This window comes from Vanessa tameamea, chromosome 23, assembly GCF_037043105.1.
Source record: "Vanessa tameamea isolate UH-Manoa-2023 chromosome 23, ilVanTame1 primary haplotype, whole genome shotgun sequence".
NCBI lineage: Eukaryota > Metazoa > Arthropoda > Insecta > Lepidoptera > Nymphalidae > Vanessa > Vanessa tameamea.
In genome coordinates this window covers 1,072,489-1,099,942 of record NC_087331.1, presented here as the reverse complement: position 1 = coordinate 1,099,942, position 27,454 = coordinate 1,072,489, and the positions used below count along the sequence as shown (strand labels likewise).

The following is a 27,454-nucleotide window of genomic DNA, read 5'->3' as shown; positions in this document are numbered from 1 at the left end:
GCTGTATATTGTCCGATATTCATGATTCAACCAACGGTCGTGTTAAAATTGGATGCTGTATTAAAGGTATGATTAACGAATTAATGTGTGATGGCTTTACAGAGATGAATACTAGTGAGTGTTAGTTCGTCAATCAGCTTGCAGATATGATTCTGTATTTATCAACATTTCTATCTTTCATGTTCAACCACTCAGCGTCAATGGAGTTTATCGATTCAACCTCGAATCCAGACCTGAACGAAAAATAAATACACATGAAATTTTAACCGATTTTAGTGTGTATGTATCAGAGAAATTCATTACACTTTTATGCTTTAAGAATATTTAAACGATATTTTTCGAGGATGTTCGTTTTCATGGATTAAATTCGAAAAATAAAATTGTAAATATCTTTGCAAAGTTGCTTGTTTTCAGTGCAAGCGACTGAATGGGTCACCTGATGGTAAGTCGTTACCACCGCTCGTAAACATTGCAATATTAACCACTCCCTCTCTAGTGCGCCATCAACCTGAGGAGTAGATATGTGTAAATACATTCAAAATACCATTTCGCGAATATCTGATGTGTTACAGGTGCTTTCTGTGACGAGTAAACAGAAAATCCTTTCGAAAGATATGAGTTTCATACCTCCATTTTATATCAATGATTATTATTTATCAATAATTAAATTAACGGCATTTTTTAGTTAGCAGATGTTCTGTAAAATAAATTTGAATTAGCTTTCATGACAATGGGTTGGACGTATGGATTGGAAGAGCTCGATCTCATAACATAAGTAACAGAACTACTGGTGATTTAGGCTAGCCCCATTGTTCCTATATACGAGGGTCGGCTGAAACGATTTGAGAGCAGGGCATGAAAAGTCTAAATAAATATCTAAATGAAATTTATTTTTCCATATTGTCCCCTGGAATTCAATACAATTTTGGCGTCTTTTATGTCTTAAAGAACGCTTGTTTCCCTTTAGATCTTCATCATTCCTAGACCTTCGTCCCAATAGATGTTTTTTAATTGAATCTCCGCAGCTGAGTCGTACTACCATTGAAAATATACATATGAAGCTTTAATAACAGCTTTATATGTAACGGCTAAGCTCAATCTATCTGTCTAAAATCATGTGAAATCTGTTCGCATGACATGATATAATCTCCCTAGGGGACAATAATGTCAACTAGACTGGTGAAGATTACTTGAACCACGTTCTGTTTCATTCTCAAGTGACTCATTATTGAAAGTTTCCGTGAAAACAAAGTTTATTAGGATTTCCATGCTGTCGTTTAGCAGTTTTAACTGCTTATCTTAATAATACTGAAAATGCAAAAGTTTGAATGAATGGATGTTTCTTACTCAATCGCGCCTTGGCATTGCGGAAACCCGTCTGGGTAGGTACCGCCCACTAATCACATTCTACCGCCAAACAGCAATACTTAGTACAGTTGTGTTCGGGTTTGAAGGATGAGTAAGCCCGTTTAATTATTAACATACCCTTATGCCTATAACATTTTAGTTTCCAAGGTCAGTGGCGCATTGCCGATGTAAAGAATTGTGTTGAATTAAACATTCTTTAAAATTGAAAAGCTTAAAATAACAAAAATTAAGCAAATAATATAGACTTGCAATAATATACAAAACTCACCTTTTAACTTCATTGCCTCGTCGAAAAAGGCTTAGCAATACATCAATGCCGGTACACGTTTACAAAATGTTAAATCAACGGACATCCAAGTTTTATTCCGCAACGTATTTTATTCAAACCGAGGGATATAGAGTCTAATTTATTTTTTATCCCATGCTCATATGAAAAAACACTCCCTTACCGAAGATAAATTTAAAAATCATTGGCCGAGAGGCAAATCTGGTCGAATCATGAATATTTTCATATTTGCTCGAACACAGAGAACTTTTGTACAGAGAAAAAATGTATTTATTGTATGTGTTTGAATCGACCTCGAATTATATATAATAGAAGCTGAATTTGAAAATACATATTATACTTGGTCTGGATCACGCGAGTTTACATGACTTTGTATTAAATAACATGATGGCAAACATAACTCTCTTACATTTGGTAACCAGTGGCTTCACTATGTCAAGCTAAACAGATGATGGCGGGTTCAACTCGAGCAAGCGTCACAAAAGTTACATATACTTTAATTTTAGTTTATTCATCTCGTGCTCGACGGTGATGGAAAACGTCGTGAAAATCTACCATATATATATCAATCCGTATTGGAATATCATGGTAGAAACATTCCTAAAATCTTCTCACAAGAAGAGGGCACGTTAGCCCAGCAGTGGGATATCACTAAGTGTTACTTTTGACTGTATCATAATTCTATTAGCTAAGCTTAATATTGTATGTATTTTGTTTTTGTTTAGAATTAGAGTTAAATATATTTATTAGATGGATAGGATAATAGCAAGGAATAAAATAGTTTACAACAAGTTCGGATAGTTGAAAGATACCAATCCCTATTTGTCTAATAAACCACAGAGTTTTCGTCTAAGGTCTTAAATATAATTATCAATGGTATAACATTCAACTTTTTATATCAAATAAAATAACAATGTCTCTGTTTTCGAGTACTCTGTGTAATATGGATATGAAGGGAGTCAATCGGTAAGAGTAGCTCATACACTGTATACCACAAATGCGTCCGGATCGTCTGATCTGATGGTTTTACGTAAATACGTTCTAGCATTCCGTAAATTCGTTTAAATAGACATATATACGTGATACTATTCTGTATATTATATACCTACGCTAAATATATCGAATTTATTAAATATGTGGATATTGGCTATGTCCACGGGCCGTGGAGACCACTTAGTATCAGGAAGCCAATATGCCTGACAGCCAACCTTTTTTAATCTATATACGCGTGACCACTTACCACAAGGTGAACCATTTAAACATCCGTCCCTATACATTTTAGGATTGAAACAAATCTTAGACTTACTGCAACTTACTTATATATATTATAATAAGCTTTTACTTGTTAACTTAAGGTTAACTTAACTTTGTTGTTTGTGAGTAGCAACTTAAGCTCATACCAGTTTACAAGCAAATGAACTAACTAGATTAGAACCTCCGTAACTAGAAAACGTGAACCGTAACTGAAGGTATTATTTAATTTTCAAGTGCTTAATTGGTTTATTTGAAACCTGTATGTGGTAAATGGACTTAGCCCAGCATTTATAAAGTCAGTACAGACTTTGACTGTATAATAGGAATTAATAGTAATATTCTGTGGTAATTCAATGATATGGTACCAGCAAGGTCTCGTGATGAGATGACCAAAAGACCTCCTCGTGTAGTAAACACATCTTGTCGTACTTGAGCTCTTTTCTTTTTATTAGCTTATAACTTAAGTAAAAGCTTGCTTTTTATAGCGTTTCTACATTAGTAATGCAACCAACAACACCTCCAAGTTCAAATGTCAAATCGTAACTGTCTTTGTATCTATCTCTTTCAAATTCATGAGAATGAAATGCAAAGGTCGAATCAATATCTGATTCTATAATAAATATTAAAATAATAAATATGATAAAGAATTGAATCATTTGAATAATATTTTGATACGCTCGGTGGGCTCACTATAAAGGAAGACAAGCTTAAGCGTCAAAATCGTACTATTGCGAAATGAGATTTAAAATAAACACATTAACAGGTTTTACGATAATACTCCTTTAGCGCTATAGCGTTTATTGCTTTCCCGTGGATTTTAGGTTGTCAACTTAAACTGAGTGACTGTCCCCTATCGTCACACTGCTCTGTAGTTAAGATTTTACCTTTTTTTGTTATTTATATGTAATTTATTTAGTCAATTATGTTTCACCTTATTATTAATAATAATATGTCCAAATAATGACTTATTTGATATGAATAAAATTTTTCTGTCTACCAACGCACAGCCAAAACTACAGATCCTAGGAAGCTGAAATTCAAGCATCCGCTGAGAAAGTATTGTTTTGTTTTTGGAAATTTCAACTTTAAGTTTTTACTAGTGAGCTAGGTTTGTATGAATATTTGTATTTATACAGCTAGTGGTTACATATACGAGACCCCTATCTTTTCTAAATTTTCGACACATGCTGTATACGGAAACAATATTTTTTGTATGTATTTAATGAGCGGATCCATATTCACTTGTTTTATGCCGATGCGCTAATCAGAAGTAGGTCAATTTCGATCTGTTAATAGATTTACCTATGTAGTTGATATCGGCCCGGCCTGCTATCCCATTGTATTTGAAATTGAAACAAGAAACTAAACAGACTAAAGATTCAATCGTTTTACAATTAACAAGAACTATTAGGTCTTGCTCTGCAAGTGGAAAATATTAAAATAATATTTTTCACTTTCGGTTCAATTGGATGAAGAAAGATGAATAGATGTAATGTCACCGTTTCCTTCCAAATAGATCTTAGTTTTACAGTCACATCATAGAAGCACAGATTCATGCTGATTTTCTTTACATAATATGAAAGATTATCGTAGTTTGTAGTTCTCATCAAAAAGAAGTAATTACTAAAATTATAGTAATTTTCTGAAGCACTCTTTGATTACAAAAGACTTATTCCTTTATTGTGGGCATTACTATCGGGGCATATACACGAAAAACGTTTGATATCTGAAAAAAAAAAAGAAAATCGTTATTGGAAAAAAGTCCAAAGGATTTCGTTCACACATTGCGATCAGCTGTGATAGTCTGACAACACATTAGAGAAAGTGAACGCTTACGCCCATACAAAGAACTCGAAAAAAAAAATATCTTAGAAAAAGGTGAAAACACGAAAAACACAAGTGCTTCTACACTTGTTTGCGTCAGAAAATGAGGCGTCGTGAAAAAAATAACGTTCTTCTTTCGAATTCCGCCAAGCGCGGGCTCTCGCCCGTTAGCTGTCATTTGTTTCGTTCGAAATTCAAACTGAAGTATTCTGTTATGTTCGAGCGTTATTCTAAATGTTAACAGAAAATTCACAAAATGTTTTATTTGATTTGTATATTTTATCGAATGCTTTTCACATTTCGACAATAATGTAACTCGTTTGAACAAGGGTTATTTTTTATGATAACTTTAATATAATATTTCATATTTTGTTTTTAAATTCTTATGTAACAACAATATTAAGAACTGGATCGGCTGCTATTTTCTCATTTGGTTTAGTTATTGGGATTAAAAAACAGTTCTCAGGAAATAAAAGAGGAAATTCTCAGAAGAAAAAACTATATTTTTAAGTAATCTTTCATATAGTCAAAGTCAAAGGTTGTCTCGTTTCTGCCAGAGCTCACCCAACACCAAAAAAATTATTTTTGCTTATTCGATAAACTGTTCAAACAAATATTAATGTTACAAGATATTTAAGTATAAAGAACTGCAAAAACCTATAAATAGAAATAAAAAATTATAAGGCTGTAAACTTCCTACTGTCTGAACAAAGATAAGACCTCATAAAAGACCTGGGAAAGACCTGAGGCCTGAGGAGAACGTAATAAACAAAACAAACAAATTAAATCAATGATGCAGGTCTAGGTGTTTTAACCGCTGGACTTAATTAAGAATAAATTATGCAAAATTGCTTAACAATATTAAAATTCAGCGTAAACAATACAGCATATACAAGCAATTCACAGTATCTCAAAAATATTACTCCTCGTACTGAATTATAAAAGTATATTTTACTATTAAACAAGGGTTTTAATAAAGAGCCGTCAATTGCAGTATAAACTTTACTGTACTAAATACATTTTTGCAATATTATAAGAAAGATTTTCTGCTGACTGTACCCTTTTCTACGTAATTTACCCCCTCAGACTATGACTCAGCTAAAGGTGGAGTACCACTGCAAGAGATTTACATATTTCTGTTATAAAAAAATCGAATCCGCTACTAATTATCTTCTTTTGATTGTCAAATTTCATTGTACCTTTGTTTATCTGTTGCTCTTTCACGAACAAACCACTGAGCCGAATTTGATAACATTTGGTATGAAGCAAGCTTAAAATCCTAGCAAGGATAAAAAGCCTACGGCTACTTTTTATGCCTAACACCTGACAACCAGTCCCTAAAACGCGACCGAAGCCGCGGGCGATAACTAGTCTGAAAAAATACACATTATAATATAATAGAACATAATTTCCGAACACAAATTAATTTTACAAATGCAAAGAAATGATTTTTGTTTGGTTTTTGATTGGTTCTTCGACGTAACACAGAAGAACCTTTAAAAAATATAACAATATTATCAAAAATAAATTTAAGATCAAAAACAAATATTAATTGCGAAAAATACCATTTATATTCAAAACAAACAAAAACAGTCGTAATATTCGTATAAAACGAAAATAATATTTTTAAAAAAGTGCTCAGCCATGCCGTATCCGAAACGAAGTTCAAGCCAAGCCAAGCAAAAACTTGCGACACAACTAACGATACAATAGCTACTTCTATAAATCACAAACTCACAGCTATGACATAAGCTAGTTATCAACTGTTCTACGCAAGCTGTAACTTCGTAAATGACTCATTTCTTATTACACGATTAACATCATGCCAACGTAATAGCTGCAGTTTTGGCACAAGCTGCATCGTGTTAAATTAGCTATAATTCAGTGTTGTGGACATTGATGTCTCGGAGTAGTTTGGAAATTTATTCAATACATTATATTTTTGTAATATAATGGATATAATAATAGTAACAAGTCTTTTTTTAAGCTTGTGTGTGTGTTCGCAAACATAGAGCTCTTTGCTTTGATGGGACCGGATCCGGAGTGATATTAGGCAACATACAACATAAGCAACCTAAATCTGGTTTGCTATTAAAAATTTATTAACAGATATACTCAGTAGCTGGTAAATAAAGATGTTTTTTTTTAATTTTATTTTATTATATATATATAAATCTTCTGAACGTATTTTTGTAACTGAACTCCTCCGAAACAATGGGACTGATTTCGATGACATTTTTATTTAAATTTGAAATGGGTTCTTGTTTATTTCACTCGAACGAAGGCGGGACGAGCAGCAGATAAAATAAATATGTATATCATATACTACAATTTCATAAATTGATCACAATTGTTTAAAAATAATTAATTTTGTATCTAACTAGCTTCCGTCCACGGTTTCACTCGCGTGTGAGGCAGGTGGTGTGTGAGCAATCTCTATTTCAATGAAATCTGTCCAACCGTTTAGAGTGATTGATTAAAACACGTATAAACTTTAACATTTATAATATTAGTAGAACTATTTATTTTGATGCGCTTATATCGAATCGCTATCTACGAGACCGAACCCTCCACTGAACTCACTTTCGTAAACAACTCGACGATTAGAGTATGACTCGGATAAAAAAACACAAGTCCCTTTGAAAACACACGCCGATACCAATTTACTTTCAAACTTCGATATAGCAGCTGTAAAAAACTAAAAATTAAATTAAATTACAAAGCAGATACAAGTGGAGTGGATAACAGACATTGTAGAACAAAACATTTTCCACGTTCATATTTTTATAGTGTTCGTTTCGTTAACTTTCGTGCTCTAATCAAATCAAAATATTCTGTAATAGAATAAGCTCTGATTGGCTACTGAAATGTCATCTTAGAATATTAATTTAAACGGTGATTCCCCGAAGAAACACGGGCAAACGTTATTCTTTTTACTAATTTAGTATTATAAATGCATTTAATTAATTAATTGTTAAAAACGATTTTTTTATGGCATATAGACACATAGACTGACAAATGGATCATTTGATGGTAAGTGACTACCATTACCCATAGACATCACCGTAAATACCAATCATTCCTCATATCACTAATGCAGACTTTTCACTGTTCTAGTCCTATGCAATTTGTGGTAACATAAAAAAAAAAACTATCACGTGAGGTGATAGGCGATTGCTCTGTGCCTTCAGGGTGATGCTGCGTACTGAATAAGGTTTTTTTAAAACGTTCTCAATTAGGACAATTTCACTTTTGATTGACAAAAATATCCAAAGGTTAAAGTCCTGAATCGGACCATATAATGCCAACACGTAGAAAAGTTCTCACTATAAAAACATTCAGTATCAGTCGAGGGATAATGTAATTTTGCGGATTATTTTCCCCTCGGTGCCGTTTAAGGTTCGAAAATCGGGTCTTACTTCTAAAAATCCTATAGAATAACAGTATTATTCTCAGAAAGTATTTTTGAACTAAAATGTTATCAACATGTATTCTACATTTTATGTTAAATCTTAAAGGATTTAATACATTCAAACAATAAAAATAATCGGTAAGCCTTCTATGCTTTTTTTTTTTTTTTGATGATATTGACGAACGGACAAATATTAGTGATTCACACTGACACCTGTGTCTATTACACGGACGATGGTAGCGATGCTATCGGCAGATTCATCGGCCGAGCGGCGGGTGTTTCAGAAAAGACCATCCTAGAGCACAGCCTCAAGACATCTATACATAAACGCGACATCAGAGTCGCCGAGGCTGTGCTCTCTCTGATCGAGCACGGAGCAGGGCCCGCTGGATTGCAGTAATTAGAATAGCAAAAAAAAAAACAACTACTATATACAGTATTTATATATATTATCATATATTATTTATTATGGATTATTTATATATTATTTTAAATTGAAAAAAAAAAAAAAAATGTCAGTATGGGCCACGTCTTCCAAGAAGACGACAAGCTCGAAGTCCAACGAAGATCTGCTGATGTTCAGTAAAAATATAAAATAACGCCACAATTTATAAAAATAAAATGTAAAAAAAGGCACGGGCAACTGTGAGCCCGTGGATGTTGTAAAGTAAATAATATATATATTAGTGATTACCACCCTCCATAAACATCGGCGCTGTAAGAAACACAGATTCTTCACATCTCTGGAAAACATCTTTAATAAATGCCTATCGAGACATACGAAAAAAAATAGAACAAAATGTTAATTAAAAAATTGTATGTAAAAGTGTTTTATATTGTGTGAACTTCTGGGAAAATGAAAATCAGACAAATATAATCACATTATATCGTATTCAAACTGAATCAATATTCTCTTTCATTCAATGAATTTCAACTCCATACGATACAGTTTTTGCAATAGAAGCCAGACGAAAAATTAACCAAGCGAAAAACAATCTATCGACTCCGAAACATCGGGAGGGAACACGAACAAAAAGGCCTTTGGCATTCCTACTGTTTCGTTTCGTTACAATACGTTGAACAAAATAGTTCGGAAACAACGCATTCGACATCCTAATGGATTCCTGATGGGCATACTGTATACGCTTTTCTAACTCTGGACGTTTCAAAGCCGTTTTAGGAAAAAAATGCTCCAATTTTGCTTACTAAATTTAGGTAATTTGTTAAAAAAATATTATCTATTGCTGCAGAATTTGCAGTGAAGTGACGCAGTGACCTCTACACGTCAGGTTTTAAAATCATCTATATATTATATTTTAAAAGTATGTGCGCAAAGACAGGTGAACTCTATGAACGGCAATGGCCGACGCGACTGGAGAGATCATTACTTTAAAAATAAAATTATTAATTACGAATTACTCTCAAACGTTATTAATAGTCCCTTCCATTGGTTAGGTTCCAACCCAGACTGGTACCACTGAGTTTTCATGTGTTTAATTTGTGTTCATAATTCATCTCGTGCTCGACGGTTAAGAAAAATATGGTCAAACCCCCATCTGTTATTTCAATGAAATTCTGCAAAATGTGTTTGTGGAGATTGATAAAATTAGCTCTTAACCTCTTTCTTTGCGGAGAAGGCCTTCGTCTAGCTTTTTTTTTTTTATATCATTGGTTGGCGGACGAGCATATGGGCCACCTGATGGTAAGTGGTCACCACAGCCCATAGACAAAGGCGCTGTAAGAAATATTAACCATTCCTTACATCACCTATGCGCCACCAACCTTGGGAACTAAGATGTTATGTCCCTTGTGCCTGTGATTACACTGGCTCACTCACCCTTCTAACCGGAACACAACAATACAGTGTACTATTATTTGGCGGTAGAATATCTGATGAGTGGGTGGTACCTACCCAGACGGGCTTGCACAAAGCCCTACCACCAAGTAGCTGTGAATAGGACTTTACTAAATATGTTAATTTCTTTAATTTTATATAACATACAATAAAAAGATCTTTGTTATAAACGCGTGTTCGACTTCTCCGCTCGCTTTACGTTAAATTATTGTTATTATGTTTTTAATTGTATAAATACATCGGCACTTCACACTATTAAGTCTGGGTTACTCTCATTTACTTTATCTTTAAATCTATTAACGTTTTAAATTTAAAGTCTTTCCTTAACCAATTTTACTACCGCTTTTAACACGAGCACTACATAATAACGTCATTAGTTGGTTTATCGTTTTTTTTTACGAGTGTTTGTTGTAAGTGCGCCTTGTATATTTTAAAGTGACCCTTTACGTTCTTTTTTATAGATATTCATTTATTTAACAACGCAAGGTTCTTTAATTAAAGTTTTAAAATTGCATTCTTATTTTGAATTATTGTGAAACCTAGAATTCTTAATATAACATCTGACTCTGAGTGAGACGTCTCACGCAAAAGGATATCATTTCGGTTGTCAAAGTTACACGGACTGTTTTTTTTTTTAACCGAGACGAATACAACAAGACAGTGCTTTCTAAACTATACGTGTTATAGAATCCCATACTAAATTATGATAAATAAAATATTCTATTCATTTTGAAATGAAAGCAAAAAAACATTGATACGATTCGATATAAATTCACTCTGATGATGTTTCACGTTTGATTTAGTAATTCGATAAAAATATATAAATTTAAAGGCACGTAAATATTAACGCTGTCATATAATATTATATATTGTGTACTCATTTATTTTTAATAAGTTCGCATGCGCATGCGCTTCCAACTTTCGATCTACCGATACACAATAATATTAGGTATTGCTGTTCGGCGGTATCTGATGAGTGAGTGGCAGCGAAACAAAGTTTGCACGAAGCCCTACCTCCAAGCAAAAGTAGCTACAGCTCTACTGAAACACATTATTGCGAAACATTTATAATAGAATCCAGTGATCGTATAATATGACTTTAATATAGCAATAAATCAAAAAATGCTTTATTCAAGAAAACGCTTTCAAGCACTTTTGAAAAATCATTTTTCTAGAATAATGAAACGTAAAACTACACGTTCAAAATGTATATTCTACCGAGTAGACCTGACAATAAGCTTAGTATTTTATACCGAAATAAAAAAAAAAAATGGTGTGCGCGATGGACTACCTGATGTTAAGTGGTAAGTGGTAACCTCGCCCCGTGGCATTTACCCGGACGAGTTTGCACAAAGTTCCACCAAAACCATACATGTATGAATTCAATATTTATAGTAAAATTTTACCCAGTACAATGTATCAACGAATATTAAACCGAAACATTATTTCAATCGTAAATATTATAATTGATAATTCTTATTGTTTTTTTTTTTATCAATTACTCAGCAACGGAGAGTCCAATAGATTATTTATGTATCGAAGAATGAAATAGAATACCGGTTTTTTATCCCAAAAAAATCGAAGGGGTAAAAATTTGTGCTTAAAAGCGTTCCATACTTCGTACATTTGTTGTTGACGTATAAGTGAATGCTTTAGGTATATTACCATCGAATTAGAAAATATTAACATCTACGAAATACATTTTATAAAATAACTAACAGAACCTGCGGCTTTGCCCGCGCGAAATTTATAAAACACAAACCGTAAAATCCATTGGCCATTAGTGTGTACTCTATGATAATCAAATTAATTAAGGTAAGAAGTTAGTGATTTGTAAATTAGAACGATGGGGCTGACATAGTCGCTCAGCGAGTAAAGCCTCTTTTCAAATAAAGATTAAAAAAAAAAAAAAAACCGTAAAATCTCTTTAAGGAACCTACCTACCAAATTTCAAGTTTGTATAATCAATGAGTATTTCGTTTTATATATATAGATTTACTTAATAAGAAAAATCAATTTTCGTTTTATTACGTATCATGACATAAAACTTTAGCCCCTATCAGCACCCTCACGGTTAAGCAAAGCATCTAAATAGGCAGAAATATTGATTCGCCGACTGCAAACGAGAAAATGTAATCATAGCGGTTATAACAAAATAGGGAGAGTTCTGTAACGCAGGCAGAAAGCCACTTAGAGACAGTCGTAACGTTCGGGTGAAATCCTTTTAGACGGTACCCTTACTATTTGTTTTTATGACGATTAAATAAATATAAATATAATATTTTATTATATACTGTTTCAGGATAAGTTTAAGATTATGTGTTTTTTTTCCTATGCGAATGAACCAGGGGTTAAATAAAACACGTGAATCTTAAAGGACGATGTGCTTTAATTTGAATTTTTTTAGTGTTTGATTTATTTTTAATTACGTTATCTGTGGTGCATGTAAACGTCGAGACAAACCCCACATTGTATTAATGTTTTTTCTAATTTTCAGCCAAAGCCAAAGAAAAAATTGAAGCTTTAAGGTCGTTCTGTCATACAATAAGTGTGGGTAATATTCTTAGTTTACAAACATCTAAAATAATAAAAGACTAAGATATTTATTAAATTATTTCCAAAATTTCAACTGCAAAATGTACCAGAGAAAATAATAGTTATCTCGAAAATCGAAATATAATCTAGTTGCATATCTTAAATGTAACATTTAAATATAATTTAGAATTACCTCTATCCACCTGACCCAGGAAGAAACTGGCCGTTATCTGAAAAAAAAGATAAGTGAATTAATTACGTGCTCTGAATAAAAACTCTTTGCGAATTATCTGTTTACGCTTTGCGTGTAGTTTTCTGTTTAAATAACGGTAAATAAAATACGTACTTTTATATATTTTTACTTTGTACTCTCTATTGAGTTTAGTGTGTCTAGTTACCTTTAAACGACTTAAAGTCATGACCTATATGACTTCGAAATTCATTCCGAGCCAATAAAAAGTGTAGTAATACTAGTATTTTCCTCTTTAGAAATTATCAGTCCGAAGTTAGGAATCCTCAGTTTTGGAACGCGCGTTAAACCGTCCTATGTTGCACTGTGTTATAAATAAATTATTATCGGTGGTAGAATTTTTTCACTTATAAATGTTTATAGTGGTCTATGACCGGGTAAAATTCAGTAGCTATGGATATATTACTACTGAATTTTACTGGCTTTTCTCCATAGAATCTAAAATCTGAAGTGATGGTCAATTCACTGACACTAACAATCTTTATCATGACGATTCAAATACGTTCTTTTCTCCGCCGATATGCCCTTGTTGTATCTTATTTACGATTTCATGTAACACACATGAAATTATAAATTTAAATTTTAGTGTGCCTGCATGGTTTTGTTGCCAGGCAACATGACAATTTAAATTTTTGGATTGCAAAATGTTGAACTCTATTATGACGATTCTTCATTGATTCGGCATTTCTCGGAATTCCAAATTCAAAAGCGCTTATTAACCTAATTGAATGAAGCATATTTTGTTATTGACATAGCTGCTCGTATATTATCTTTAGTTACAACGCGTTTTAAAAGCATGCAGTTAAGAGTATAATTAGATAACATGACGATTTAGATTCTATGGTCAGTCAGCGCCATACATAGTGATTATGGTCGGAAGTAACCACTCAAACCAATGGTATAATTCACCTCTTGTTTTTGACTTCATCGAGATTGGGAAGGTGTTATATTTCGCTGGTATATGTCTATCGTCGAACACACTTATAAGTCGAACTCACCTCGAACTCGAGTCATCGTGGGCAAACAGTAGTACTGTATTTAATAGCCAATAAATTCCAGAAACGCTTGATCATGGAATAAATAATAATAGTGCGCGCTCTTCTATGATGTCAATTAAACTAATTACGGACTAAGGAGAGTTAGAAGGTACGCTACGCTCCATACCATACCAACCACACAAGAAAGAATTCAGTAAGAAGAATTAAGATAATCTCAGAATACGGGTGAATAGATCGCGTAGCTTTTAACTGTTTTTCAATAATTATTATGATCGAATTTCGACCGCTAGTCGATCAAAGCGATCGTTACCTTATATTATTATATATATTTAAAGAAAACCAAGAACCAATAAATCCGTTACGGTTTAATATTCCAAAACAGAATACCTAGAACTTTAGGCTTCGTGCAAACCCGTCTGGATAGGTACCACCCACTCATCAGATATTCTTCCGCCATACAGCAGTACTCAGTATTGTTGTGTTCCGGTTTGAAGGGTGAGTGAGCCAGTGTAACTACACGCACAAGGGACATAACATCTTCGTACCCAAGGTTGGTGGCGCATTGGCGATGTAAGGGTTGGTTAATATCTCTTACAGCGCCATTGTCTATGGGCAATGGTGACCATTTTCATCAAGTGGCCCATTTGCTCGTCATAAAAAAGAAAAAAAAACGTGTAGTTTTATTATATCTTATTGATGTCATAAGAATAACCAATTAAATCTACATATTTTTTTTACGTAGAATGATAAATACGTGTTATGGACCCGTGATCTTCTTTATATAAATAAGAATTAAAATGAATAACAATTGCAAAACAATCATCTATTACATTCATTACTTCGAAATGCATGAGTTCGAAGAAGAAATTATTAAAAAAAAAAACAACCAATTATCTTACACATAATGAAATAATTACAAAATTCAACAAAAATTCAAACTCATGTACATTAAGTTAAATTAAGGTACATTAAGTTACATAACCTTTATACCAAAATAAAACACCAATCGGGTATACAAACAAAACTACTTTTAGCTACCGTACCAAGCCAACGAGCAGAAAGTCCCTTAGTACCGCGTACGCCGCCTTATAAAGACTTTTTTTTATATAGTAGAAATGAGTTTCCTAAATATATTATAAATGGAAAGTAAATTTGTCTGTCTCTCGTCACTTTTACGGCTAAACTACTAAATCGAATTTGATTAAATTTCGTATGAAGCAAGCTTGAACCTAAGGAAGGCTACTTTGTTTATACCTCACCCCCCACCCCACCTCCTCTCCCCTAGTATCTCCAATAGTAGTAGTAAAGTATTAATAGTCGTGGAGTAAATAGTAGTTATTAATATACTTAAAGAGCCGAGATGGCTCAGTGGTTAGAACGCGCGCGTGATTTTCATGCATTCATCTCGGACTCAGCGGTAAAGGAAAACTTCGTGAGGAAACCTGTATGTGTCTAATTTCAACGAAATTCACAAGTGAATTCCATCGACGCGCATTGGATCAGCTTGGTGGAATATGCTCCAAACCTTCTCCTCAAAGGGAGAGGAGGCCTTACCCCAGCATTAGGAGATTTACAAGCTGTTAATGTAATATATTTAAAAAATATATGTTTAATGTTCTACGAGAATCCGCTTCAATTAATAATATAGTTAAAAAGCTATTTATGCTTTGAAATACATAAATATTTGCTTCGATTCATCGTATCACAATCTTCAACTATAATAACTATGGAAACTAATTTCAATGTTTGATCAAAGAAAACGGTTAATCGGAACACGATGTAATTATTTTGGAGGGTTGATTAAAGATTACTCATAATATTAGGCTTTAAATTCTTATTAATATTATTATTTTACGTTATTTATACTTTGAGAAATGTGATAATTATTTATTTGTTAATAACTTATAACATTAAAATCATCGATCAGATCATGACGTGATCAGCGGCAAGAATGCTAGCATTTCCATTTTGAATCGCATTACAGTTGCTCTCGGAAAGTGATCATACAGTAAGGCAATAAGACGGAAAATAAATACTGAGCTATCAAAACAAAATATTCAATATATATATAATATAATAATAAAATAATTGTATTCAATGTGAAGTCGAGATAGCCCAGTGGTTAGAACGCGTGCATCTTTACCGATGATTGCCGATTCAAATCCAGGCATACACCAATGAATTTTTAAGTGCTTAATTTGTGTTTATAATTCATCTCGTCCTCGGCGGTGAAGGAAAAAATCGTGAGGAAACCTGCATGTGTTTAATTTTCACATGAATCCACCAACCTGCATTGGAGCAGCGTGGTGGAACATGCTCCTAACCTGCTTCTGAAAGAGAGAGGAGGCCTTACTTTACATTTAAGGCATTTGTCTATGTTTATGGTATCCTCACTAATATGTAATGCGATAATAAGTACCTAATAATCAAACTAGCTATGTACAAAAAATTACATAAGATTCTTAACACCGATCTTCCCCTTAAACACACTTATTTTATTTACGCCGCCAAAAAGCAAAGCTGGTGTAAACAGTGAACGAAGATGTTGCCCAGTCAGAATTGAATCGGCTATATCCGATTAATAGGCATGTACTGTGAGCTGTTGAGGCAAAATTTTAATAATGTACCAAGTATATGTACTCGTATACTTAGTTATGTAATATTCGTTCCAAACAAACAAACTTAGCAAGAATAATATCTTCGCATAACACAAGAATCGAAAGTTTAAAACTTGCCTCGTATAAAAGTCTTCTAGAAAATTCGTTTATTACTCCAACATGGAGAAATTTGGATTGAAGCGTAAAAAAAATCTCGAGAGATTTCTGTACGAAAAAAGTTTTAGGAACTATTTTTGTTTTACCTTACCACTGGGAATGGACGAACGTGAAATGGTTTTATATTAAAATAAACCAAAAGTCACACATAAAAAGCCTATAAATATCCCACTGCAGGGCTAAGGCAGTCTCTCCCTTTTGATGAGAAGTTATGGAGCTTATTCCACTACGCTGCGCCAATACAGGTTGGCGGCTCCAATAACAAGGTATCCACTTTGACGACCTCCATGGTCGAGTAGTGTGTACACCGGTTTTCATGGGTACGGAAATCCGAGGTCCCTGGTTCGATTCCCAGCCGAGTCGATGTAGAAAAAGTTCATTATTTTTCGATGTTGTCTTGGATCATGGGTGTTTGTGGTACCGTCGTCACTTCTGATTTTCCATAACACAAGTGCCTTAGCTACTTACATTGGGGTCAAAGTAATGTATGTGATGTTGTCTAATATTTATTATTTTATTTATTTAAGCTCTAATGTAAAATATAATGAAATAATCTTTAAAACATAACACATACCGTTACAATAATATCACTGTATTCCAATTTCCCCAAATCATATTTCATTATTATATTTGAAGTGTGTCTTGAATAAACAAATGAAGCCAGTGCAGGATCCTTACTTACTTTAATGTCAAGACTTCAAGCACGTCAAGGTTATAATTTATGAAGTGATTCATACATACATTTCAATTTACTCACGACCCAGAGTACACGTGACTTATCCAAAGATTCAGACATTCAAATTCGTATATACAAAAGTTTCCATGAGATAAATTTGTGTTCATAATTTATCGTTTTAGGTGGTACCGGATCGTAAGAAAAAATCTCTCAAATGTGTATCTATCAGCGTAATGGAAAAAACTCCAAATCTACTCAAAGATGAGAACGTCAGTCTATCAACGGGACATTTAAAATCAAATCAAATTTATCTATAAACATTTCACTTACTTATTGATAAAAGTAACCTACCAGCAGTTCGGAAAAGAAAATACGGTGACCTGAGAAGAACCGGCGACAGGTATTTTTTTGAGAATTGGTAATCATTTACTTATCGCATTCTTATTCAAACATCTACAGAATTCATAATCATCATCTTAAACTTAACTCAACTTAAACTTAACTTAACCTTCGCTTACTTTGCTACAAATTAAAGGTTATCTATTTAGGACAATACGTATGGTTTTAATTTTGTTTAACGATTTTTAGACACAATTTCACAGCAATTTCAAAAATATGATATTTACACTAAAAATACAACGTCTACTTTCAAAATTTAGTTATTTTGATTTCGGTTAGTATTTAATTATTTATTTAACGATATATTCAAGAGGAAAGGATATAAAAAGTTAATTTATACTGCTACGATGGAGTACGACCTTAAAAAAAAAACGTTCTTTTTCAGTAGGTTATTGGCAAAGTGGCCGCCCGATATCACCAACCCATAGACAACGTTACAGGACTCGTTTTGTATGTGCCTCCAACATTCATATAATTAATACAAATAGAACTATGTACAGTTCTATTATTCGAAACTAATTTGTAAGAACTTGCTATCTTTTTCAATCCCTCGCTGCGGAAAAGGAAAGCAATATTTCGGGTCTTGTCAAAATAATTTTGCTACGATATCGTGTGCAGTACAACACAACCGGATATATGTATTAAGTACGCATTTAGAAATAGGTTCGAATATTAATTTCTTACCACCAATATACCAATATTAACCAATTCTTACATCGCCAATGCGACCAACCTTGGGAACTAAAATGTTATGTTCCTTGTGCCCGTAGTTACACTGGCCTTCACCCTTCAACCGGAACACAACAATACCGAGTACTACTGTTTGACGGTAGAATATCTGATGAACTAGCAACGGTTCGGAAAAGAAAATCAGATCCAAGAAGAATCGTTGAAAGAAACGCGCATATTTAGTTTTTTTGGCAATTTATGCTTGTATTCACAAATATTCAATATCACAAAGAAACAACCAAGAATATAGTTTAATTAATGCTATGTTGTACCCTGTTACGGCTATTTTCTACTTGGTTAAACGAAATCACACTTTGCAACTGAAATAGATTTTCATTAAACTACTTAAAACAGGAACATGGTACGCAAAAAGTTTATTCAACTCAACAAGAAATCTGAAAACAAGATTTTTGTCCTAACTCGTTTATGAGATTAACGAAGGAAATAATGAAATTACTTCAAAATTAAACGGAATAGGAATTTCCATTGCGATAGTAAAATCTTTATTTTATTCGGCTCACAGTAAGAATGTCTCAACAAGCAACGTAAACGAATTTTACGGGGTGCTAAAGATTTAGGAAACGTTTCAATCGATAACTTTTATAAGGCGAATTTCGTTTTATTCAAATTTTTTTTTTTACTACGTTTTTTTATTTCGTGGTATATTATTTACTGTCAATTTATTTTTTTTATATTTGCGTATAATTTTATAATACTGCGCCCTGTGAGAGAGAAAATATTCAATTCCATTCTGTTACTAAATCTCTCATAGTATAAAACAAAGTCGCTTACGTTATCTGTCCGTTCAGATCTTTTAAGCTACGCATCCGATTTTAATGCGATTTTCATAAACAAACAGAATGATTCGAGATCAAAGTATTTGTATAACATGCATATTACAGTAGAGAAAGGTCATTTCAAATTTGCCAGTTATTTTCCATCGAGAGTTTCATTTTTCCTAGCTGAAAAAAAACATTTTTTCTTTGCCTTTTTATGTCTTCAATGTAAAAGTTATGTATATGTTACTGTAAAAGCTCGAACTACGGTAAATCTTAAGATTTTCCGATTAAGATCATTCTTAATAATAATGTAAAACTTTGCGATTCGAAATTTTACCATCATTTACTTGGTTAATCTTAGGATTTACATGTTAGGTTAGATTAGGTTGGAGTGGTAAAAGTCCGAGAAAGTCGTACCTTTACAATAAATACTTACATTTACCAACTCATGTCGGGAAATCTTAGGTTTTACTGGAAAATCTTAAGATTTACCTTAGTTCGAGATTTTACAGTAACATATAGACCCTTTTGTATCCGTATGAAACCAGAACTGAGAGCTAGTAAGAAATAAAGGAGAGATTTCAATTGGAAATGAGCAAAATAACCAGATAAATCTAGTTAAAAGTACTCAGATCTCAACATTACATAACAAACAAAAATAAGTAAACGAACCAATCGTCTTAACATAACTTACTAAATCTTTATGCAAACCCGTCAGGGTAGGGTCTACCCTCTAATCAACCGTACATAAAAAACAATACTAAGTATTATTGGGTTCCTGTTTAAAAGATGAGTGACTTTGTGTGAGTGCATTGTGTCTGTGTTTACACTGGACACAATGCACATCTTGTTGATGTTTCTTAGTGTCCACATCTTTGGACGGTGACAAATTGCCATAAAGTGGCCCCTTGCCTATTTTGCCTCTGTTTTAAGCAAAACTATTTTAAAAAGTTAATGATACTACGATATACTAAGGACTTAAGTAACCCTTTATAATTGACCCAATTATTCTATATACAAAATAGATAATCACTTTAAACATTTGTATTTTTGGCTGTTAAACTAAAATAACCGGGGAACAGACTTGTTTAGAAGCGGAGTAAATAGCTAACTCCAAATTTAGAGAAAATCAATATATCTGAATTATTTCTAAATGGTTGCCCGCACGATCAGAGAAATGTCTGAAAACAGAAACATTGAACATATATTATATATAATAGATTAAATGAACCAAAAATGCAACAAAGATATAACGTGAAATATCTATAATGAGCTTACTTTTGATATTTTCTATGAAATTCTTTAATACTTTCTGCGTATATTTACGATGTATCTGAAGAAAACCTTAATTGGATTTAATGAGAAATCTAGAATAATATAAAAAAGCCGTAACAAACTTACCATTAATCAGAATAAGTGCGCTATAATTTTAATGAATTCTTATTTAAAAACAAAACCATAGCCTATTCCAATCGATACAGGAATAAAGGTAAACCTTACATTGCATTACATTAGCAGCTTGTAAATTTCCCACTGCTGGGCTAAGGCCTCCTCTCCCTTTGAGGAGAAGGTTTGGAGCGTATTCCACCACGCTGCTCCAATGCGGGTTGGTGGAATACGCATGTAGCAGAATTACGTTTAAATTAGTCGCATGCAGCTTTCCTCAGGATGTTTTTCTTCACCGCCGAGCACGAGATGAATTATAAACACAAATTAAGCACATGAAAATTCAGTGGTGCCTGGTTGGGTTTGAACCCGAAATCATCGGTGAAGAAGCACGCGTTCCAACCACTGGGCTATCTCGACTTCCACTACTTATTCCACGCATTTTGCTAATAGCTCGGATATATTATACACAACTAATAGTTCTTGATTGATATATATTTACTTATATTACAACACTATTCCATTCATCTACTTAAATGCTTATATTCACTTTAATTCACTTTAAGTTCCGACGGGAGTTTCATCGACGTTAAAAATGCCATTTTTTAACGCATATCCATAAAGATTTCCATAGTTTATTTAAGCTCAACCAATGATTTCGCGCCAATTTGATGTGAAATGTTATTTATTTGGCTTTTGTCCTCTTTTGGTTGGAATAGACTATAAGTTTAATTACATTCCTTCCAATTTATTTCACATTTGTTTTAAATATATATATATACACATATAAACATAAATGTGTTTCATGAACATGTCCTTGAGTTTTTTTTTTCTACTGATTTTCTTGAGTCGAGTACCAGTGTTAGCATTACATTTAATAACGAAAATTGAGATTAAAAAATATTTTTAAAATTATACTTAAATAAAGTACATTTGACTTTGATTCTTTTTAGTGGAAGCTTACCCAAAAGGTTATAATCTCTTTTGTAAACATTTAAGAGTTTAGTTAAGTCTGTTTTTATTATTAATTCTTGTATGTTTGTTGCATATATGTATGCCTTTATATATATAGCGAGATTATACCGGAGTATAAATTAAAAAAAAATGTTAAGGTATAATAGTAACATTAAGACATGTTCTATTTGTAGTTAGTCAGTCAGTCAGTTTATTTGACGTAAATAATTCTCGCAGTATTTTCTTACAAGGCGAAAACAATTTATATTCGATAACAATACAAGAAATATTGTTCTCGGATTTGATTTTATAAATATGAAAGATTGTGTTTTTTTTTAATATTCCCTTATTTCAAATAATAATAAACGTAAGAAATATATGGATCAGCATCATTAATTGGGCAGTAAACTGTTAAATTCGCTTCTCGCAGTTCCACTAACCGCTTAAAAGTTTAGATATTTAGATGTTTGTTAATCACGTTGAAATCGCTAGAGGATTCTACTAAAATTTAGCACAGCACTCGAATTTGTGGACATTGGACTTTTTTTTGTTATTTTTCATAAAAAAAAAAACATTCAATCACTTTAAATTTGTATTACGGTCAAAGTTAAACTGGTCACAAACTTATTTCTTATATAAACTACATAGTAAGATTCATATCCAGTATATCTTTGTGACTAATTGTTGGATTTATATGTGGAAGAAACAATGTAAAGAGTTTTCATGTCGACGTTTTCTTTGATGACTTATTTTGGTAATAAAATAACACTTAAAACTCATACATATTTATAGGTAATTAAACCCATCCCTTCAATTCATTCCCATTCCCGCAATATTCATTCAATCGAAAAACAAACGAATATAATAGAAAGATATCAAAGACACATTTCAAAGCGGTCGTTCTATAAATTTCGTTGAAAATACAAAGAATAAGACAAAAAATAACTCTTAGAAAACATTGCTCTTCTGTATTTATGGTTATGATTTTTTTTTAAATTATTTTAGAAAAGCAAAGGAACTAATGGGTTGATGATAAATTAAATTCAAACACAGACACTACATGCCACTGCTCTCTAAGCGCTGTCATGTGTTGCCAACGAGAAAATTGTCCCTTGTGGCTTCAATTCATAAGCTCACTCACCCATTCAACCGAAACGCAATAATACAAATTACAAATTGATGGTAGTATTGGTAGTATTAGTAGTAGTATAACTGATTTAGACTGCCTTGTTGGTCTGGTGGTCTTATATACGGCCAAAGATCCCGAGGTTCATGGTTCAAAGCCCTTGCCGGGCCGATAAAAAATATTGGGTTTTTCTCTGGAAGAATCCTATGTAATGCAGTTGGTCCTGCCCTTAACTCTTTAGGGTCCTGATAGATTTACTGTCCCATCGGATTGCAGAGAAATGAGAGTGCACCTGTATTTGCACACAAACTTTTGCACTATAAAATGACCTGCGTTTGGTGTTGGCTGGTCGTCCTTGAGATTGATCCCTGTAACCGAAGTCGGTAAGGACGACATTATCAATTGATATTTAGATAATTACTACCTAAATGGTTTCTACCACTAACACCTTAATCAAAATTGTAATTATATGTTATTAAGTCATTTTCATTTCGGACAATAAAATGGTTTCCATAAGATAGACGTAGCACTCTATACTTACAAGCATACTGGTCATAAACTTAACAATTTATACCAAAACTTGGCCTTGATTTAAGAATAAATTAACATAAAACCTATTTTCTATACAATACTAATCGAAGTCACCAGTTAATTCCTGTAAGGACATCCCTGTTCAAAGTTAGAACATACGATAAAATCAACGGTGCGGTCGATAAGTACTTGTGTCAAATTAAACTCACTCTAAGTTACTTGTAGTTTGTGCTGTAATCATGGCCTTTGGGAATAGTCGGTACTATATGTTCGTTAGAAGTCACAGAATAGTCGCTTACAAATTGATAGTGTAATAGTAACCAACAGATTAATAGTTACCGAGAAGTTCGACAATAAAGCAAAGCGTGTTCAGGACCTACCATTTTCATTACACTGGATCACTTAAGCTTAACAGAAACAGAGAAACGAAAATTATCGTTTACCAGTATAACTACTTCATTCGTCTATTATAGTAGTTCGCAAAGGATCGCAAATTATGTAAATGAATTTCAGACTCAGCAAATTGTAAGCTGATGACTTTTTAAAACTCTCTGTAGAGATTAAGGCCTTATTAATATCCCTAACACTACCATAGTCCCTGGTCCTGCGTCTGTTTCGTTCAAGTCATATCATATGTACCTAAGTAGACTTTGTCCTATTGGACTATAAGACTGAGGACACAAAACACCTGCGTTTGCGCACATACTTGTGCACTATTGTGCATTGTCTTTGAAAATGCTTGCCGTGGACAAAATTTGGTGATGTACTGTGTACATAATGGGTGTTTATAATTAAAATTACTTGAGTCTATGTTTTTGGTAAATAAAATACGATGCTCCAATATTTTTATAAACAAACATTATAATAAAACTGACTTACATTAAAGCTCTAGAATATTGACGACTGAATTTCCAAATTCATAACTTGGCATATTATTCAACGCAAATATGAATTTCGATTTATTAAAAAGTAAGTTATTAAATATATAATAAATATAAATAAGAATATTTACAAAGAAATATATTTTGTTTTTCGGAGCTCGAAAAGAAGCTCTGTATTTTTTCGTTTAACATTTATTTTGACCTAAATATAAGTTAAAGGTGAAACGAAGGTTATATAAGGTTTAATAATATCACGTATTCGGGTTTAAGGCTAAATTGAAATACTTTGAATAGTAAAACATTTTTGACAGCAGAACTTTGCTGTTTTGCTATGAGACTGTGTGTTTTTCACAATTGATTTTTTTCTGTGACAAACGTTTCATGGAATATTTCTATGAAGTTTTTCTATTTTTACTTAATATTATTCTGGGAACACAGATCATGCGTTCAAAAAACATTATTATACTGACGTACTGTCACAGTAGAATGTTTTGTATTGTAAAAGTAAATGTATGTTTATTTAATTTTTCAAGAATTATCCTTACATTCTTAATAATATCGCTTATAACTATGCCATCATAAAATTGTCATCTTTATTTCCGAACTCTGAATCTTGGGTATGATTGCAGGTCGGCTACCAGTTTCATTGAACAATTAATTAATATTATTAAGAAAATCGCACCACAACTATAAAATGTTATTGTATTCTGTCTTAAATATTACATAATACAATCAAGCAGGCGATTCAGAAACGAGTACCAGACTTATTCGAGTTTTAATCGAGAACCAATGGTAGAGCGATTAAATTACATTGACGTAACAATATCAAAATGGATCCGAGGTTCAATAGTATGAATTAATACGACGATAAAATAAATTTGTTTCTTACGTGATTCCATGTAGTGAAATTATTAAATATTATTTACGGGGTACTATTATGAAAAAAATAAACCACAATTACTTCATGCGATAAAATAATAACACTTGTGTTCTGATAATGAAACAGGTGCATATGATCGAATATGTACACTGTTACTGGTAATACTAGCGACCCGCCGCGGCTTCGGACAGGTGGAACTTATTAATAAAGAAAATCATACGTATAAAGTAGTTTTCTAAATGGGATTATCATCATATAGTACCAAAGATTATCCTCTACATACAAACAAAAAAAAAATTTGGCTCTATAATATTCGTATAGATTGTAATGTAATACATATTTAAAATATGTACACGTGCGTTCTAATCTCTCGCTAAAGCTGTCTTAGGAAATTTCTGTCAGCCCTCTTTTCTATCTTTGCACAGAGACGGTGAGTCATTGACTCATACCGCGAAGGAGAAAGCTGATCTTTTAGACTCTCTCTTCGCGGCGAACTCAACTCTGGATGACGAAGGAAAGTCACCACCAACAATCCCGCGATGTGATACCACGATGCCGGAGGTTACATTCCGGCAAAGTGCAGTTCGTAAAGCACTTCTTTCCTTGGATATTCATAAGTCAAGTGGACTCGATGGCATCCCTCCAATCGTGTTACGGACTTGTGCTCCCGAGTTGGCACCGGTCTTAACGCGTCTTTTCCGGCAATCCTATGCATTCGGCGTCGTCTTGAACTCCTGGAAAACTGCTTTGGTGCATCCGATCCCTAAAAAGGGCAACCGCTCAGACCTGTCCAATTATAGGCCTATAGCCATCACCTCCTTGTTCTCCAAGATAATGGAGTCCATTATTAACTGCCAGCTCCTGCGGTACCTAGAGGAGTACCAGCTGATTAGCGGCCGCCAGTACGGTTTCCGTCGGGGTCGCTCAGCCGGTGATCTTCTAGTTTACCTGACTCATAAATGGACGGAAGCCGTTGAGAGCAAGGGGGAGGCATTAGCAGCCAGTCTGAACATAGCGAAGGCCTTCGATCGCGGGTGGCACAAAGCGGGAAATTATGCAATTGGATTACCAGTTTTTTGGCAGATCGGAGCATCAAAGTCGTGGTCGACGGTGCATGCTCCGACTTAAAATTCGTCATTGCTGGTGTTCCACAAGGCTGCGTTCTATTACCCACTCTGTTTCTTCTGCATATCAATGACTTGTTGCAAATCAGTAACATTCACTGCTATGCACCGTAGACACCTCATATACCGACCGTGTTAATATTTCTCGGGAAAACGTCGAAGAAAACCGGAACAAACTTGTGTCTGAAATCGAGTCTTCGTTAAACAAAGTCTCGAACTGGGGTCGGCTAAACTTAGTCCATTTCAACCCCAAAAAGACGCAAGTTTGCGTGTTAACTGCTAAAAAAACACCATTTGTCGTATCTCCACGATTTGAGAACATTCCGTTAGCCGCCACAGCTAGTATCGGAATACTTGGCGTCGATATTTCAAGCCTCGTTCAGTTCCGCGGTCAATTGGAAGGCAAAGCCAAATTGGCATCAAAAAAGCTCGGTGTGTTCAGCAAGGCAAGACAATATTTCACGTCGGCCCATCGCCTAAGATTACAAGGCAAGGTTCGGCCACACATGGAGTACTGCTCTCACCTCTGGGCGTGTGCTCCCCAGTACCAGCTCCATCCATTTGACCGTATCCAACGTAGAGCGGCTCGAATTATCGACGATCAACCCCTTTCCAATCTGCTTGATCCTTTGGCTTTGCGTAGAGATGTTGGATCGCTCTGAATCTTCTACAGAATTTATCACGGGGAATGTTCCGAGAATTGTTCGGATTAATCCCGGCTGCTGAATTTCACTTTCGGTCATCTCGTCAAAATTCAAAATATCACCCACACCACCTAGATGTCCGAAAATCCACAACAGCGCGATTTTTAAGATATTTTCTGCCTCGCACAACCACTCTGTGGAACCAGCTTTCGCCTGCGGTTTTTCCGAACCAATACGACTTGGGAACCTTCAAGAAAAGACCGTACTCCTTCCTGAAAGGCCGGCAACGCACCTGCAAGCTCCCCGGTGTTGCAGATGTCCATGGGCGGCGGTAGTCACTTTCCATCAGGTGAGCCTCCTGCTCGTTTACCACCTCTAACATCCTCAACAAAGGTATTCAATTCATCAGATATTCTGCCGCTAAACAGCAGTACTATAGTATTCCGGTTTGAAGGGTGAGTGAGCCAGTGCAACTACAGGCACAAGGAACATGACATCTTAGTTAACAAGGTTGGTGGCGTATTTGCGATGTAAGGGATGGTTAATATTTCTTACAGCGTCATTGTCAGTGGGTGATGGTGAACACATACCATCAGGCGGCCCACTTGCTCGCCCGCCAACCGATATCATATAAAAAAACCAAAAACACATACACGGGTAAAACTAGGCAATTTTTACTGAGCACTTCTAAATTTTCATGAGCTAAATTCGTGTTTATTCCGTGCTCGGTGATGAAGGAAATTGTGATGAACATCTGCCACTGATAAGGTATGAAAGAACGTATCATAT

The 27,454-nt window shown here is 33.9% G+C and overlaps 1 long non-coding RNA gene across 1 annotated transcript in view; it reads right to left on the bottom strand.

The window, feature by feature from the left end:
- LOC135193982 (uncharacterized) overlaps positions 1 to 27,454 on the bottom strand; it is a 169,857-nt gene that overhangs the window by 106,008 nt on the left and 36,395 nt on the right. Inside the window, exon 2 of the long non-coding RNA XR_010309534.1 lies at positions 12,728 to 12,764. This is a non-coding gene — a long non-coding RNA (uncharacterized LOC135193982). The remainder of the gene's footprint in view (positions 1 to 12,727; positions 12,765 to 27,454) is intronic.